The 13,629-nt window shown below is 37.9% G+C and overlaps 1 long non-coding RNA gene across 1 annotated transcript; it reads left to right on the top strand.

Moving 5' to 3' along the window:
* Window positions 1–7,335: 7,335 nt before the first annotated feature.
* LOC135320754 (uncharacterized) lies at window positions 7,336–12,925 on the top strand. Its single transcript, XR_010380056.1, has 4 exons — window positions 7,336–7,741; window positions 7,840–7,962; window positions 10,747–10,847; window positions 12,800–12,925. It is a non-coding gene; the product is annotated as an uncharacterized LOC135320754 (long non-coding RNA).
* Window positions 12,926–13,629: the final 704 nt, after the last annotated feature.

The raw sequence follows: 13,629 nt of genomic DNA, 5'->3' as shown, positions 1-13,629 counted from the left end.
TATCTTGTCTCATGATTAAGTCTTTAATCCATTTTGAGTTGATTTTTGTATATGGTGTAAGGGAGTGTTCTAGCTTCATTGTTTTACATGCTGCTGTCCAGTTTTCCCAACACAATTTGCTGAAGAGACTGTCTTTATTCCAATGTATATTCTTGCCTCCTTTGTCAAAGATGAGTTGACCAAAAGTTTGTGGGTTCATTTCTGGGCTCTCTATTCTGTTCCATTGGTCTATATGTCTGTTTTGGTACCAATACCATGCTGTCTTGATGACTGTAGCTCTATAGTATTGTCTGAAGTCTGGGAGAGTTATTCCTCCAGCCTCTTTCTTTCTCTTCAGTAATTCTTTGGCAATTCTAGGTCTTTGATGGTTCCATATGAATTTTATGATGATTTTTTCTAGTTCTGTGAAATATGCCCTGGGTAATTGGATAGGGATTGCATTAAATCTGTAGATTGCCTTGGGCAGTGTGACCATTTTAACAATATTGACTATTCCAATCCAAGAGCATGGAATATCTTTCCAATTTTTAAAGTCTTCTTTAATTTCCTTCATCAATGGTTTATAGTTTTCTGTGTATAATTCTTTCACCTCCTTGGTTAGATTTATTCCCAGATATTTTATTACTTTGGGTGCTATTTTAAAGGGGATTGTTTTTTTACTTTCTTCTTCTGTTGATTTATCGTTAGTGCAAAGAAATGCAACTGATTTTTGAATGTTAATTTTGTAACCTGCTACCTTGCTGAATTCTTCAATCAGCTGTAGTAGCTTTTGTGGGGACCTTTTAGGGTTTTCTATATATAGTAACATGTCATCAGCATATAATGACACTTTTACCTCTTCTTTTCCAATTTGGATCCCTTTTATTTCTTTCTCTTGCCTGACTGCTGTGGCTAGGACTTCCAGGACTATGTTGAATAGGAGTGGTGATAGTGGGCATCCTTGTCTTGTCCCAGATTTTAGTGGGAAGCATTTGAGTTTTTCACCGTTGAGTACTAAGCTGGCTGTAGGTTTGTCATATATAGCTTTTATTATGTTGAGATACGTTCCCTCTATACCCACTTTGGCGAGAGCTTTTATCATAAATGGGTGTTGAATTTTATCAAATGCTTTTTCTGCATCGATTGCGATGATCATGTGGTTTTTGTCCTTTCTCTTGTTGATGTGGTGTATTACACTGATTGATTTGTGTATGTTGAACCAGCCTTGTGTCCCTGGGATGAACCCCACTTGGTCATGATGTATAATCTTTTTTATGTGTTGTTGGATTCTATTTGCTAAAATTTTGGTGAGGATTTTGGCGTTTATGTTCATCAGTGATATTGGGCTATAATTCTCTTTTTTTGTAGTGTCTTTGCCTGGTTTTGGTATCAGGGTGATTTTGGCTTCATAGAATGAGTTTGGGAGTATTCCCTCCTTTTCAATCATCTGGAAGAGTTTGAGAAGGACTGGTATGAGTTCTTTGTATGTTTGGTAGAATTCCCCGGTGAAGCCGTCCGGTACTGGACTTTTATTTGTAGGGAGGTTTTTAATTGCTGTTTCTATTTCCTTCCTAGTGATCGGATTGTTCAAGTGTTCAGATTCTTCTTGATTCAGTTTTGGTGGACAGTATGTTTCCAGAAACTTGTCCATCTCCTCTAGGTTATCCAGTTTGGTTCCATATAGTTTTTCATAATATTCTCATATGATATTCTGTAATTCTATTTTGTTTGTTGTAATTTCTCCATTTTCCTTTCTTATTTTGCTAATTTGTGCTCTCTCTTTTTTCTTCTTTGTGACTTTGGCCAGAGTTTTGTCGATTTTATTTACTTTTTCAAAAAACCAGCTTTTGGTTTGGTTGATTTTTTCTATGGTCTTGTTAATCTCTATTGTATTTAATTCCTCTCTGATCTTTATTATTTCCTTACTTCTGCTGCTTTTTGGGGCTTTTTGTCCTTCTTTTTCTATTTCATTCAGGTGGTGGGTTAAATTGTTTATTTGAGAATGTTCTTCTTTTTTGAGGAAGGCCTATATCGCTATGAACTTCCCTCTTAGCACTGCCTTCGCTGTGTCCCATAGGTTTTGAGTGGTTGTGCTTTCATTATCATTTGTCTCAAGGTATTTTTCAATTTCAGCATTGATTTCCTCATTGATCCATTGTTTTTTCTATAACATATTGTTTAATCTCCATGCTTTCCTTTTTTTCTCCTTTGTTTCTCTGCTGTTGATTTCCAGTTTCATGGCATTGCGGTCAGTAAAGATGCTTGAGATAATTTCTATCTTCTTAAAATTGTTGAGGTTTCTTTTGTGCCCAAGTACATGATGAATCCTGGAAATTGTTCCATGTGCACTTGAAAAGAATGTATATCCTATTTTTGGGGGGTCTAATGCTCTGAAAATATCCACCAAATCTAGTTTTTCTATTGTAGTATTTAATTTCTCTGTTGACTTGTTTATTTTCTGTCTGGAAGATCTGTCTAGTGATGTTAATGCAGTGTTAAAATCTCCAACTATGATTGTATTCCCATCAATACCCCCCTTTATATCTGTTAGTAGTTCTTGTATGTACTTAGGTGCTCATATATTGGGTGCATATATATTAACGAGTGTAATATCCTCATCTTGTATGACTCCTTTAACCATTATAAAATGTCCTTCTTTATCTTTCTTTATGGCCTTTGTTTTAAAGTCTATTTTGTCTGAAATCAGTACTGCAACACCTGCTTTTTTGGCTTTTCCATTTGCATGCAATATTCTTTTCCATCCTTTCACTCTCAATCTATATGTGTCCTTCTCCCTAAAGTGGGTCTCTTGTATGCAGCATATTGAAGGTTCTTGCTTTATTATCCTGTCTGCCACTCTGTGTCTTTTGACTGGAGCATTTAGTCCATTAACATTTACAGTAATTAATGACATATGTGTGTTTATTGCCATTTTGAACTTATCTTTGCAGTTGAATTGTTATATCCTCTTTGTTGCTTTCTTCTTCCTTTTGTTGTTTGGTAATTTTCCTTTGTATTATCATGGATTTTATTTAATTTTTGTGACTCCTTTGTAAATTTTTGGCTTGTGGTTACCCTATTTTGTAAATCTATCAACCCATTACTATAACTGTTTTTATTAAACTGATAGTAACATGATCTCAAACCCATCCTACTGTTAAAAAATTTTAAAAAAGAAAGAAAAAAAATTCTATATTTCCCTGCCTCCCTCTCCCACTCTCAGTGATTTGTATGTCTTCTTTTATAATTTCATGTTTACTTTATTTGTAATTCATGATTTATCACCTTTCCAGTTGTGTGTTTCTCATTTCTGTAGCTTCCTGCTGCTTTTCTATTTAGAATAGCCCTTTCAATATTTCTTTTAGCATGGGTTTAGTGTTACTAAACTCCTGCAGCTTTTTTTTTTGTCTGTGAAACTCTTTATTTCTCCTTCTATCCTCAAGGATAGCCTTGCTGGATAAAGGATCCTAGGCTGCATCTTTTTTTCATTCAGGGCTTTGAATATATCTTGCCACTCCCTTCTGCCTGTAGTGTTTGTGTAGAGAAATCAGCTGAGAGCCTTATGGGGGTTCCCTTGTAACTTACTCTTTGCTTTTCTCTTGCTGCCTTTAGAATCATTTCTTTATCCTTGACTCTGGCCATCTTGCTTATGATATGTCTTTGTGTGGGTCTATTTGGGTTCTTCCTGTTTGGGACCCTCTGAGCTTCCTGTACTTGGATATCTGATTCCTTCTTTAAGTTTGGGAAGTTTTCAGTCATGATTTCTTCAAAAACCTTTTCAATCCCCTTTGATCATTCTTCTCCTTCTGGGACCCCTATTATGCGAAGATTGGAATGCTTTATATTATCCCATACGTCCCTTATGCTATTTTCATTATTTTTTATTTGCTTCTCTTGTAGTTCTTCTGAATGGGTGCTTTCTATTGCCCTGTCTTCTAGATCACTAATTCGTTCCTCTGTATTATCTAGTCGGCTTTGCACAGCTATTAGATCATTCCTCATCTCTGTCAATGAGTTTACCCATTCTACTTGGCTCTTCTTTATAGCTTCAATTTCATTTTTGACATATTTTATATCTCTAAACACTATCTCTTTTAATTCATTCAGCAATTCGATCACTCCTTTTTTGAAATCTTGATCTAGTAGGCTATCGATGTCTATTTTGTTGATCTTTCTTTCAGGGGATTTCTCTTGTTCTTTTAATTGGGAAAGGTGTTTCTGCTTCTTCATCTTGCTCATACCTCCTTGGCACTGTTGTTTATGGAGTATCAGTTGTTTATTTTGGTCCTTAAGGATTTTATCTATCTGATGCCTATTTAGGAATAGAACTTAGGAAAAAAAAGAAAAAAAATAAGAGAGAGAAAGAAAGAATTTTAAAAGAAGGGAGAAAGAGTGTTTGAAAACAGTGTATAATGAAAGAAGATTGAGTTGAAGCAGAGTATTAATCAGGTTGAGACGTCCTTTTAAAGCCTTTACAAAAAAATGGGGGGAGATGAATAGATGTATTTGAAACCTGTGTCTAATCAATAGCAGGACATCAAAACCCAAGAGAAATAGAAATGAATTAAGAAGTAAAGATTAAGAGAGTAATAGAAAATAGAACAGGTAAAAACAGATTTAAAAAAAAGGGGGGGTTGTCGGTGTTCTCCTGAAGTCTGTGTGCTTTTAATGTGGAATCTTTCTGTCTTGGTCCTGTTTTGGAATCTCAGCTTGCTGTTTTCAGAGGCCCTCTGTTGGCGCCCTCTTCTGTGCTGCTCCCAGCACCTGTCGGCAAGCAGATCGTGCCTCCTCCTAACACTGGGTCAGGTGCAGCTCTCTGCTTTGGGCAGTCGGGTCTCTGCCCCTCCGGATGCTGCAGTCAGATGTTGCAGACTGGCCAGGTAGGAGGGCGGGTCGTGCACCCTCCCAGCACCTCGGTCAGGGGCTGTGTTCCTGCCCTAAAGGCGGGGGGGCCGCTTTCCCTCTACCTGCACCGCCGGTAGTTCCGCTCTCTGTGCGGCTGCGCACTCTGCCCTGGTCGTTGCTCCGCCCTGGTCGGCGCTCCGCTGGTGGGCTCGGGGAAGACCGAGGGACAGCCCTGTCCCTGCTCCAAGGCAAAACCCAGCTCCTTGTTTGTCTTTGTGGAGCAAGTTCTCTGAGGGACCAGGATGGAAGGATCCTATCTGCCCCGGGCGGCAGGCCAGTCTCAGTCTGGCCTTTGAGGCTGCTAAGCCCTTCAGTGCGATGCAGGTTTTGCCCCCGCCCCCGCCTGAGTGCTCAGCGTGGAGGATATGGCGGCTGTGCCTGAGCCCCACCTATCTTCCCCCGAAAACTTTCCGCAGGTTTTCAGAGATAGGGGTGTGCACCCTTACCCTGAGAGCACATCAACCTTGCTGTTTTATGGAGGGCCCAGGTTGTTCTGCCCTGTGCACCCAAAGCCACGGCGTGCAGCCCCTTGCATTCCCCCGGGGCTGCCTCCGTGCAGCCACTTCCATCCTCCGCCTGGTTTGTGCAGCCTGGCCCTGCCCACGGCTGCCGGCCCGCGTCTCAGGCTGGGTGTCTGGGGGACGCTCTGTGCCCATTTAACTTAGTTCTGTTAGTCAAGGGCTGCTCTGTACATATCCGAGCCTCGGAGGCTCCCCCTCCATCCCGCTGGCCTCTCAGTTGGAGAGGGGAGACCCAGCAAGCGAGCGCCAGACCTCCTTTGCCACTCCCTCCCCGCGGGACACATCCCGTGCTGCTTTGCCTTTTGTTCTTTCTTTTTTCCTTTTCTCCTACCAGATTTTTGGCGTCTTTATCTTTTGAAGAGGGTGATGTTCTGTCGGATTTCCACAGGTGCTCTTGTTGGCTGAGTGGGTCTCTAGATGTGGGTCTTGGTGTATTTGTGGGAGAAGGTGACCTGCGAGCATCCTTCTACTCCTCCATCTTCTCCGTCTCCTAGAAATACTTTTTAATGTGAAAGAGAAACAAACATCACTTTGTTTATGCCACTGTTCTTTGCAGTCTCTGTAACTGGCAGCTAATTTTAACTAATCCAGAAACTTATCCAAAGTGATCATTTAAGGTTCAAACCCAGGCCCACCAGTCTGCAAAGTCCACACTCTTAGGCAGAAGCCTGAAGAACTCCTGCTTATAATCTGCAAAAGATTGGTGTTGGGGAAGTGTGTGTGTTTGTGTGTGTGTGTGTGTGTGTGTGTGTGTGTGTGTGTGTGTGTGTGTAAAACTGCTGACAAGAATTTGACAGAAGGAAAGAAGGAAAGTTCGAATATGCTCACAATTATGCATACCTAAGAGACAATCAAAGGGTATATGCTACTGGACAGTAAAGAATGTAGTCTCCATCAGAGGTAGAATGAGAAAGATCTGTCACCTGCATGGATCTGGGAAGAGAAAGGAAACAGAAGCTGTGTCTCTGAAATATGCTGCTGAATTTTATTTCCAATCTATATTTTATAAATTTCCTATATGCATTTATTATTCTGTTCATAGAAAATTCTAAAAGACTCAGTCACTATTTCCACAGCCAAATTTGTCAAAGTGTAATATTGTGTTTAGAAGTCTCATCATAAATATTAAGCATTCATTTTGTGCCCATCAGTATGCTAGATATCAAGCACAATATCAAAAAGCATCAATCTTGATTTCTGACCTCAAGAAGCTCAGAACTTAGGTGAACACATAGAAAACAACCAAGTACTACTTACATGAAGAGATGGATCAGTGCAGGTGATAATAATAAGAAAGAGACTCATGAAAGAGAAGTAAAATTTAGAAAGACCTAAATTCTATATGTTTGCCTTATCTGCCCCAAATATTGTCTTAAAATGACCAATCCACCCTCAGGGCTCAGTCAATCTCTTTCTGGTAACCTGAGAATATCCAGAAGAAAAAGACATAGAAATACTCTGTTTTCTACAGCATCACATTGGTTTGGGGAAATATCTAGTGATAGGCTCCTCACATTCATATGATAAAGGAGATGACTGTGAGCAGCAATGTGGCCGGTTCCTCTGCCCAATGGCACAAGCAGAGTCACAAATAACAGAAATGAAAGGATCACTACAAATTGTGTTATTGAACTGCATGACCTACATGGAACAATCAACTCACTCCTAGGTTTGGCAGGGCCTTTCTGAGTTGATTCCCTGAAAAACAAAACAAAACAATAAAACCCAAACAAAACCAAAAAATAAAATTAAAAAAAAAATTAAAAAATGAGAGACTCTGAGTGTCATCAGCTTTGCTCCATGTGGCTGCCTTGATAAGAGTTCAGTTTTCTCTGTGTCATGAGAAAATTTTTATGATTAATGGAAGACAGAATATTATCCAGTATTAACAGTTATTTTCCAATTCTGTATTATAAAATTATTTCTGATAATGGAAAATTCTCTATTTCTTTAAATTAATTAAAACATTGAAAGTCTGCAGTGTATAAAAGAAAGCACTGGAGTTCTGGAGAGGTGAGGCAGAATACGAAGGTAAACAGGAATCGTTTTTCCTTTTCTGAGAGGTATGTAATCTACAGGGGAAGCAGGCAGCACCTGAAAGGGGAGGAGAGGTTGGTGGGCCATGCAGGGTTGAAGGAGGAGCATAGGAACATGGGTCTGGGAAAGTTTGGCTAGCTTTACAGTGCTCAATTGAAATACTACTTTGCAATATTTTCTCAACACCAGGGTTCAAGTTTGTTAGTCCTACTGAGACATCAGGTCAGAAGAAAAGAACAAAAGTGAGAAGGCATTCATGGCTTTGCATTCTCAGAAAGACATCCTGCTGGTTCAACTGTGTATGATTGAGCATATTGTCATTGATGAAGAATTTTTATTTATTTTTGATCAAAGACTTCACCATGTTTTCCTGAACTTTTCAATCTCCTGTTTGCAGAGTTTTAACGTGAGCTCTCCTCGGGCCTGGGAGAAATTCTGAGAATGACCCCTGTGAATGAGCTCAGTGGTGAGAAGTCCAAGGACAGGATGAGGTCGACATTGCAAGTGTTTTTGGAATAAGGTAGCTTGACTAGAAAGTGTAATTGTGCAAGGCCAGTTGTGCACTTCTGTGTGAGCTGATCCCTTTTCATGGTCCCAGTCTTAAATATTCACGACCAATTACTCTGTGTTCTCACCCCACTGTGCTGATTGACCCTCTGCCTTAACTATATGACATCCCTTCTTTTTATGACAAGTGTTAGGTAGGTGATCTTCCAGGCTTTTCTTCAAAGGAAAAACACGATTTCCTGCAGCAGGATGTCCGCCATCTCCAGCTAATCGGTCTTCTTGGAAGATGTCCAAATATTTCTTTGAAAGTTTCCCATGCATCCCATTTAAAGAATATGTACTGTCATCTGGGTCCCATATTGGAATCTGCCACACAGGAGCCAGCCAGTTATTGACTATTTTCTCTTTCACATCCATAAAATGAAGACTTCTAAGAAAATATTTGCAAGTGAAGCCAGGCAGATAGCTTAGAATTAAAGCAGAGTTGGTGCTCCTTAGCTCCTGTGAAGTGATATAAAAAACACCCTGATGGGTTCTGCTAGTGACTGAGAGAGTGCTTGCTGGGATCCCTGTAAGAATTCAATCTGTTCCCTGGACCATGTTGAAATCTGGGCAAAAGTTTTCCTGATACTGTGAAAGCAGCTGGTTTCTGAGGTTCCTCATAGTCAACTTTTTCATTTCTTTGATTTGAAGTAACCCAGGTCTAATTCCAGCTAGGCCTTGATTCCATGCCCCTCCCATCTTTTCTTCCTGAATGACTGTGTGTGTATGTATTTGTGCATATGTGTTTCTTGGCCTAATATTAGGCTATCTGTTAATTGTAATACACATTTAATACTGAACTTCACTTCTAACCTTAACTGATTCTCTAAGACTAGGACATAATATGTATGCACATGTATGTGTGTGTGTGTGTGTGTGTGTGTGTGTGTGTATGTATGTATATATACACACATATATATAATTTGTTAAGAATTTTTAAGAATCAATGTAAATTGTAAAAGAACAAGATTCAAACATTTTAGAAATAGAGAAAAAGAGATATGACTCAGAAAGTGTATGAGAATTGGTATCTTGTGTTCTGCTTGTGGCTCTTCTGTCAGTGAGATCTGGGGCAAGCCACTAACAGTCTAGGCAGGAGTTTCTGTTTACTATGTGTTTAATGTAGCTATCCTGGACTATATCAGAAAAGAAGATAGGAATATTTCATGTTCCAGATATCTCAGACTTCGTTTCATTTTACCACTCATTTATCATCCAACAAATATTTATTCTATGCCTACTGTGTGCAAAACACTGGACTGGTTTCTGAGGATACATTGGTCCATTTGATGGATGTGGCCTTTGCCCTCCCGGGTTCCACAAGTTTCCAAGCATTCCTCCAGGGACCGTTAGGCTGGACATGATAAATCAGTGAGGACTAACTAACCAAACACCAGTGTGTCCCCACACCACAGTTCTCTTTGGCTTTGTATCCTGAATCCTATGTATCCAAATGCAGGCACACCTTCCAATTATCCACTTATTCTACTAATTTATCTCTGCTAACTTCTTTATCTCCAATTCAGTCTCTCCACCAAATTGTTTTTGGAGGATATAAAAACAAATAAACATGTGCCCTCAAGAAACTTAGAGTTTAAAAAAAATAGAGGCAAATATGTAGCTGGATATATGAGCAAATTCAGGGCTGAGTAAAATCTCCTAGTACAGGATATTGACATGGTTCAGAGGCTATGACTCAAATATGCTTTATAATAGCTGAATGTAACCAGGTCACCTTATGAAAAAGAGCAGTATGATAATAAATCAGGCGTCCTTTATCTCATTACAAAATTGAAGGGCAAAAGTAGTTGGGTCTTACATTGGTATATGAAAGAGTGGGCTAAAGTGGAGAGGACTTCCCAGATTTCTCACAGAAATTGAGACCAAAAGGGAAAATTAAAAAAAAAAAAACAAAAAACTTAAGGCTTAAGGAAGCCTGTTGTTTTTGTGAGCAGAATAGCTTTTGGTGTCTGGTAAAGCCTCTGTGTAACTGGGGGAGTTAAAGACAGATTGATTACAAGTAAAAATGAGGGGGGAAGCATACTAAAGGATGAAACAAATATGTAAGTGGGTGTAAATTTTATAATTTTACCTTCATCTTTGAGTGAACTTGATTATCAAATAAAATGCCTGGATTTGCTTAATTTACTTAACCAATTCAATAATCAGATATAAAATTTTGTTCTTCAGGGTCCTCAAGGACACACACACACAAAAATAATGTATGCATTCTGACAAAACATAATCATAATGCAAATAATTTCTATTTATAAACAATTTTATAGTTCATGCATATCACTCAAACAGTGTATTACTGTCATTTCAAAATAACATGCTCTCTCCTCTGTAGTTGGCACACCTGAGAGTGACAGCATCTCTTAGCAGTCCCCAGTCTTTCTGAGTCATTCTGTTCATCCTCCTCTAGCTCAGGCATCATTCAGAGGCCCAACAGGTTGAGAATTGACAAGTGCTTAACTATGGATCCCTAACTTACTCTGGAGGAATGCTGTAAGACTGTGAACCTCAGGAGAGTAAAGGTCACATCCATCACATAGTCTAGCACATCCCCAGAACTTAGTGCATTGTTGTGCATATGGCAGGCACCCAATAAATATTTGTTAGATAATAAATGAATGGGTGAAATGAAGTCTGAGGCTTCTGAAATGCACATCTTCTCTATCTTGTATAGTGCAGGGTCCTCTCAAGATTTAATCCCTAGCTCTGTCTACATTAACATGTTCTTATTTGATTGAAGAATCAACACACTTAAAGACTGGGATTTGGAAGTGAGAAGGAGTACCTGGAAGTGATTCAGGAAAACAAGGAAATGAGACACAAGTGGCAACATTTGTCAAAGTAAGATAAAAAAATACTTATTAAAAGATTACTTATTATATTTCTCATGTCTGTGCATGTCTTCATCTTCACCTTCTGGTAACATATACATCCACGTTGAATTGAGCCATTTTCCCCAAATCGAGGATCTTGTGATTTTGAAGTACCATAATATCTTGAGATTTCTTTGATAATTTTTGACCAATGGGTTCTAGAGTTGCTGGAAACCCTGACAGTATAAAATAACAAGACAGTGTAAAAACATGAGTCAGAAATTCATGACTGCCTTTAGACATAGCTACTTAAATATAGCATGGTGACTAAAATTATGGATTCTGGAGCAAGACTACTTAGATTCAAATCCTGACTTTGCCCTTGTGAGCTGTTTGATTTTTGTTGTTAATTAATTTCTCTGTGCCTTAGTTTTGTATTTCAAAAATGATTTGTGGTGAGGATCAATTAAACAATACTGTTAGAGCAGTTCTAGGCGTATAGGAAGTGCCATATTAATCTTAGCTCTTATCGTGATCATGGGTAAGTCACTTATCCACTCTGGGTTTAGTTTCCAGGTATAAAATGAGAGATTTTGACTAGATTTTCTCTAAGGCCCTCCTGAACCTACTGTTTTCAAATGCTTACAGTCCATGTGCTTTTCTACATATATGTATGTAGTTTGTGATAGGAAAGTGCATGATTAGTTAGTAAATACTTTCCTTGATTGATGGAAGGAGATGTTATTAGGGGATTGAGACAGTCTTCTTCACTAGGCCAAATTCCTTGAGGGTAAGAGTGTATCTTTTCCTTCTCAGGATCCCAAGGCCTAATGTGGTGCCTGGGGACAGTGGGTGCTCTGTAAACTGTTAATGGATATGGAATAAATGCCTATGTCTTGTGTACCCAGATATATGGGAAAGGGAAAGGGTTGTAAGTCCTTCCTAAGCCTTATCTCAATTAAAGCTACTTACAGCGAATATTCAAAAAACATTAGTGCTCTCTACTGGAGACATTCCTAGTACAGGAATTCAAGTTTGAGTTTTTGATGGCAAATTCTGATTTGAGTTCATAAGTCCTGGATTTGAGAAGTAGGGTATAGCAGATATACATAGTTTACTGTGTTGCAAGCACAGATTTGGTTTTATGGCATTGAGGATGGCATGATCAGCATTAAAATGCCAAGTCTCATTTCTTTGCCATGTATTTATGCGTTTTTTTCCAGAGCAGCTTTATCTATAGATTTGCACACATGTTGCGTTTGCTTTGATTCATTATAAGTAAAAAAAAAAAAAAAAATAGAGAGAGACATAGCATTAATTAAAAAAGTAATGTTAAGAAAATGAAAAGACAACCCACAAAATGGTAGAAAATATTCACAAATAATATATCTGATAAGGGACTTGTATCCAGAGTTCATAAAAACAAAACTAAGCAAAACAATAGGATTTACATTTCTCATTTAAGTTATTATTTTCTCTACACCTCAAGTCTTTTTTTGGCATTACTGTTTTCTTTTTCATTAATTGAATATTTTCTAATATTACTTTTTAACTTCTTTAATGATTTTCTTGCTATATATTTTTAGTTATTTACTTAGTGATTGCTTTAGGCCTTACCATATATGTCTTATCAAAAACAGTTTCACAATTACACCAGCAATTTCAGAGAATGTAGAAACAGCATTCCCATATAGCTCTACTCTCTTTTCTTTCTTACTGTGGTATTCTTGTCATAGGTATTATCTCTATGCATGTTATAAGCCCGACAGTACATCATTATAATTATTATTCCTTTATGTAATTTTATGTCTTTTAAAGTAGCTGAGAGGAGAAAAGAGAGCAAGTTTATACGTATAACTTTTTTCTTTTTTTTTAATTGAGTTATAGTCAGTTTACAATGTTGTGTCAGTTTCCACTGTAGAACAAAATTTTTATGTTATATGTATAAATTTTCTCATATTAGCCTTCTTTCCATTTCAGGTTCTATGCATTTGTTCCTTTGGATTTAAGTGAAACATCTGGAGTCAATTCTTAACCCAATGTTGGTTTGTTGTCACCAACCTCTTTGCCCTGCTATTGGTAAATATATTACATTTCTGTATGTTATATGCCCACAAATACAATTAAAAGTATACTGCTTTATGATTTTTAAAGAAGATAAGAAAAGATAATAGGCAATTATACTCCTTTATAATTGCATAATTACCTTTATCAGTGTTCTTTGTTTTGTGTGTGTGTGTATTCAAATTACTGTCTTGGGTCACTTGCTTTAAGCCTGAAGAACTAACTTTAGTATGTCTTGTAAGGTAGGTCTACTGGCAGCAGACTCTTTCAGATTTTGTTTTCCAAATATCTTTTTATTTCATATTCATTTTTAAATGATAATTTTGCTGGATATATGATTCTTGATTAAGAGTTTTTAAAATTTGAGGGCTGAAAATAGGTTATCCTATTGCCTTCAGCCCTCTATTGTTTCTGATGATAAGTCAACTGTTAATCTTATAGGAGTTTCCTTAAGCAAGGAGTCATTTTCCTCTTGCTGCCTTCAAGATTTTCTTTGGCATGTTTACTATGTGTCTATTCATGGGTCTTTTTGAGTTTATCCTACTTGCAGTTTGTTGTACTTCCTGGTATGTAGATTTAAATTTTTTAGGAAATGGGAAGTTTTTAGCCACTAATTTTTCAAATATTTTTCTGCTCCTTTCCTTCTCTGTTCTTCTGGTGCTGCCTTTACATGTTTGTTGGTATACATTAGTGTACCACATTTCTCTGAGGCTTTGCTCATTTTTTCTTCATTCATTTTTCACTCT

Source organism: Camelus dromedarius, unplaced genomic scaffold (assembly GCF_036321535.1).
Source record: "Camelus dromedarius isolate mCamDro1 unplaced genomic scaffold, mCamDro1.pat HAP1_SCAFFOLD_114, whole genome shotgun sequence".
NCBI classification, from domain to species: Eukaryota; Metazoa; Chordata; class Mammalia; order Artiodactyla; family Camelidae; genus Camelus; species Camelus dromedarius.
This window is presented reverse-complemented; position numbering and strand designations above follow the sequence as displayed.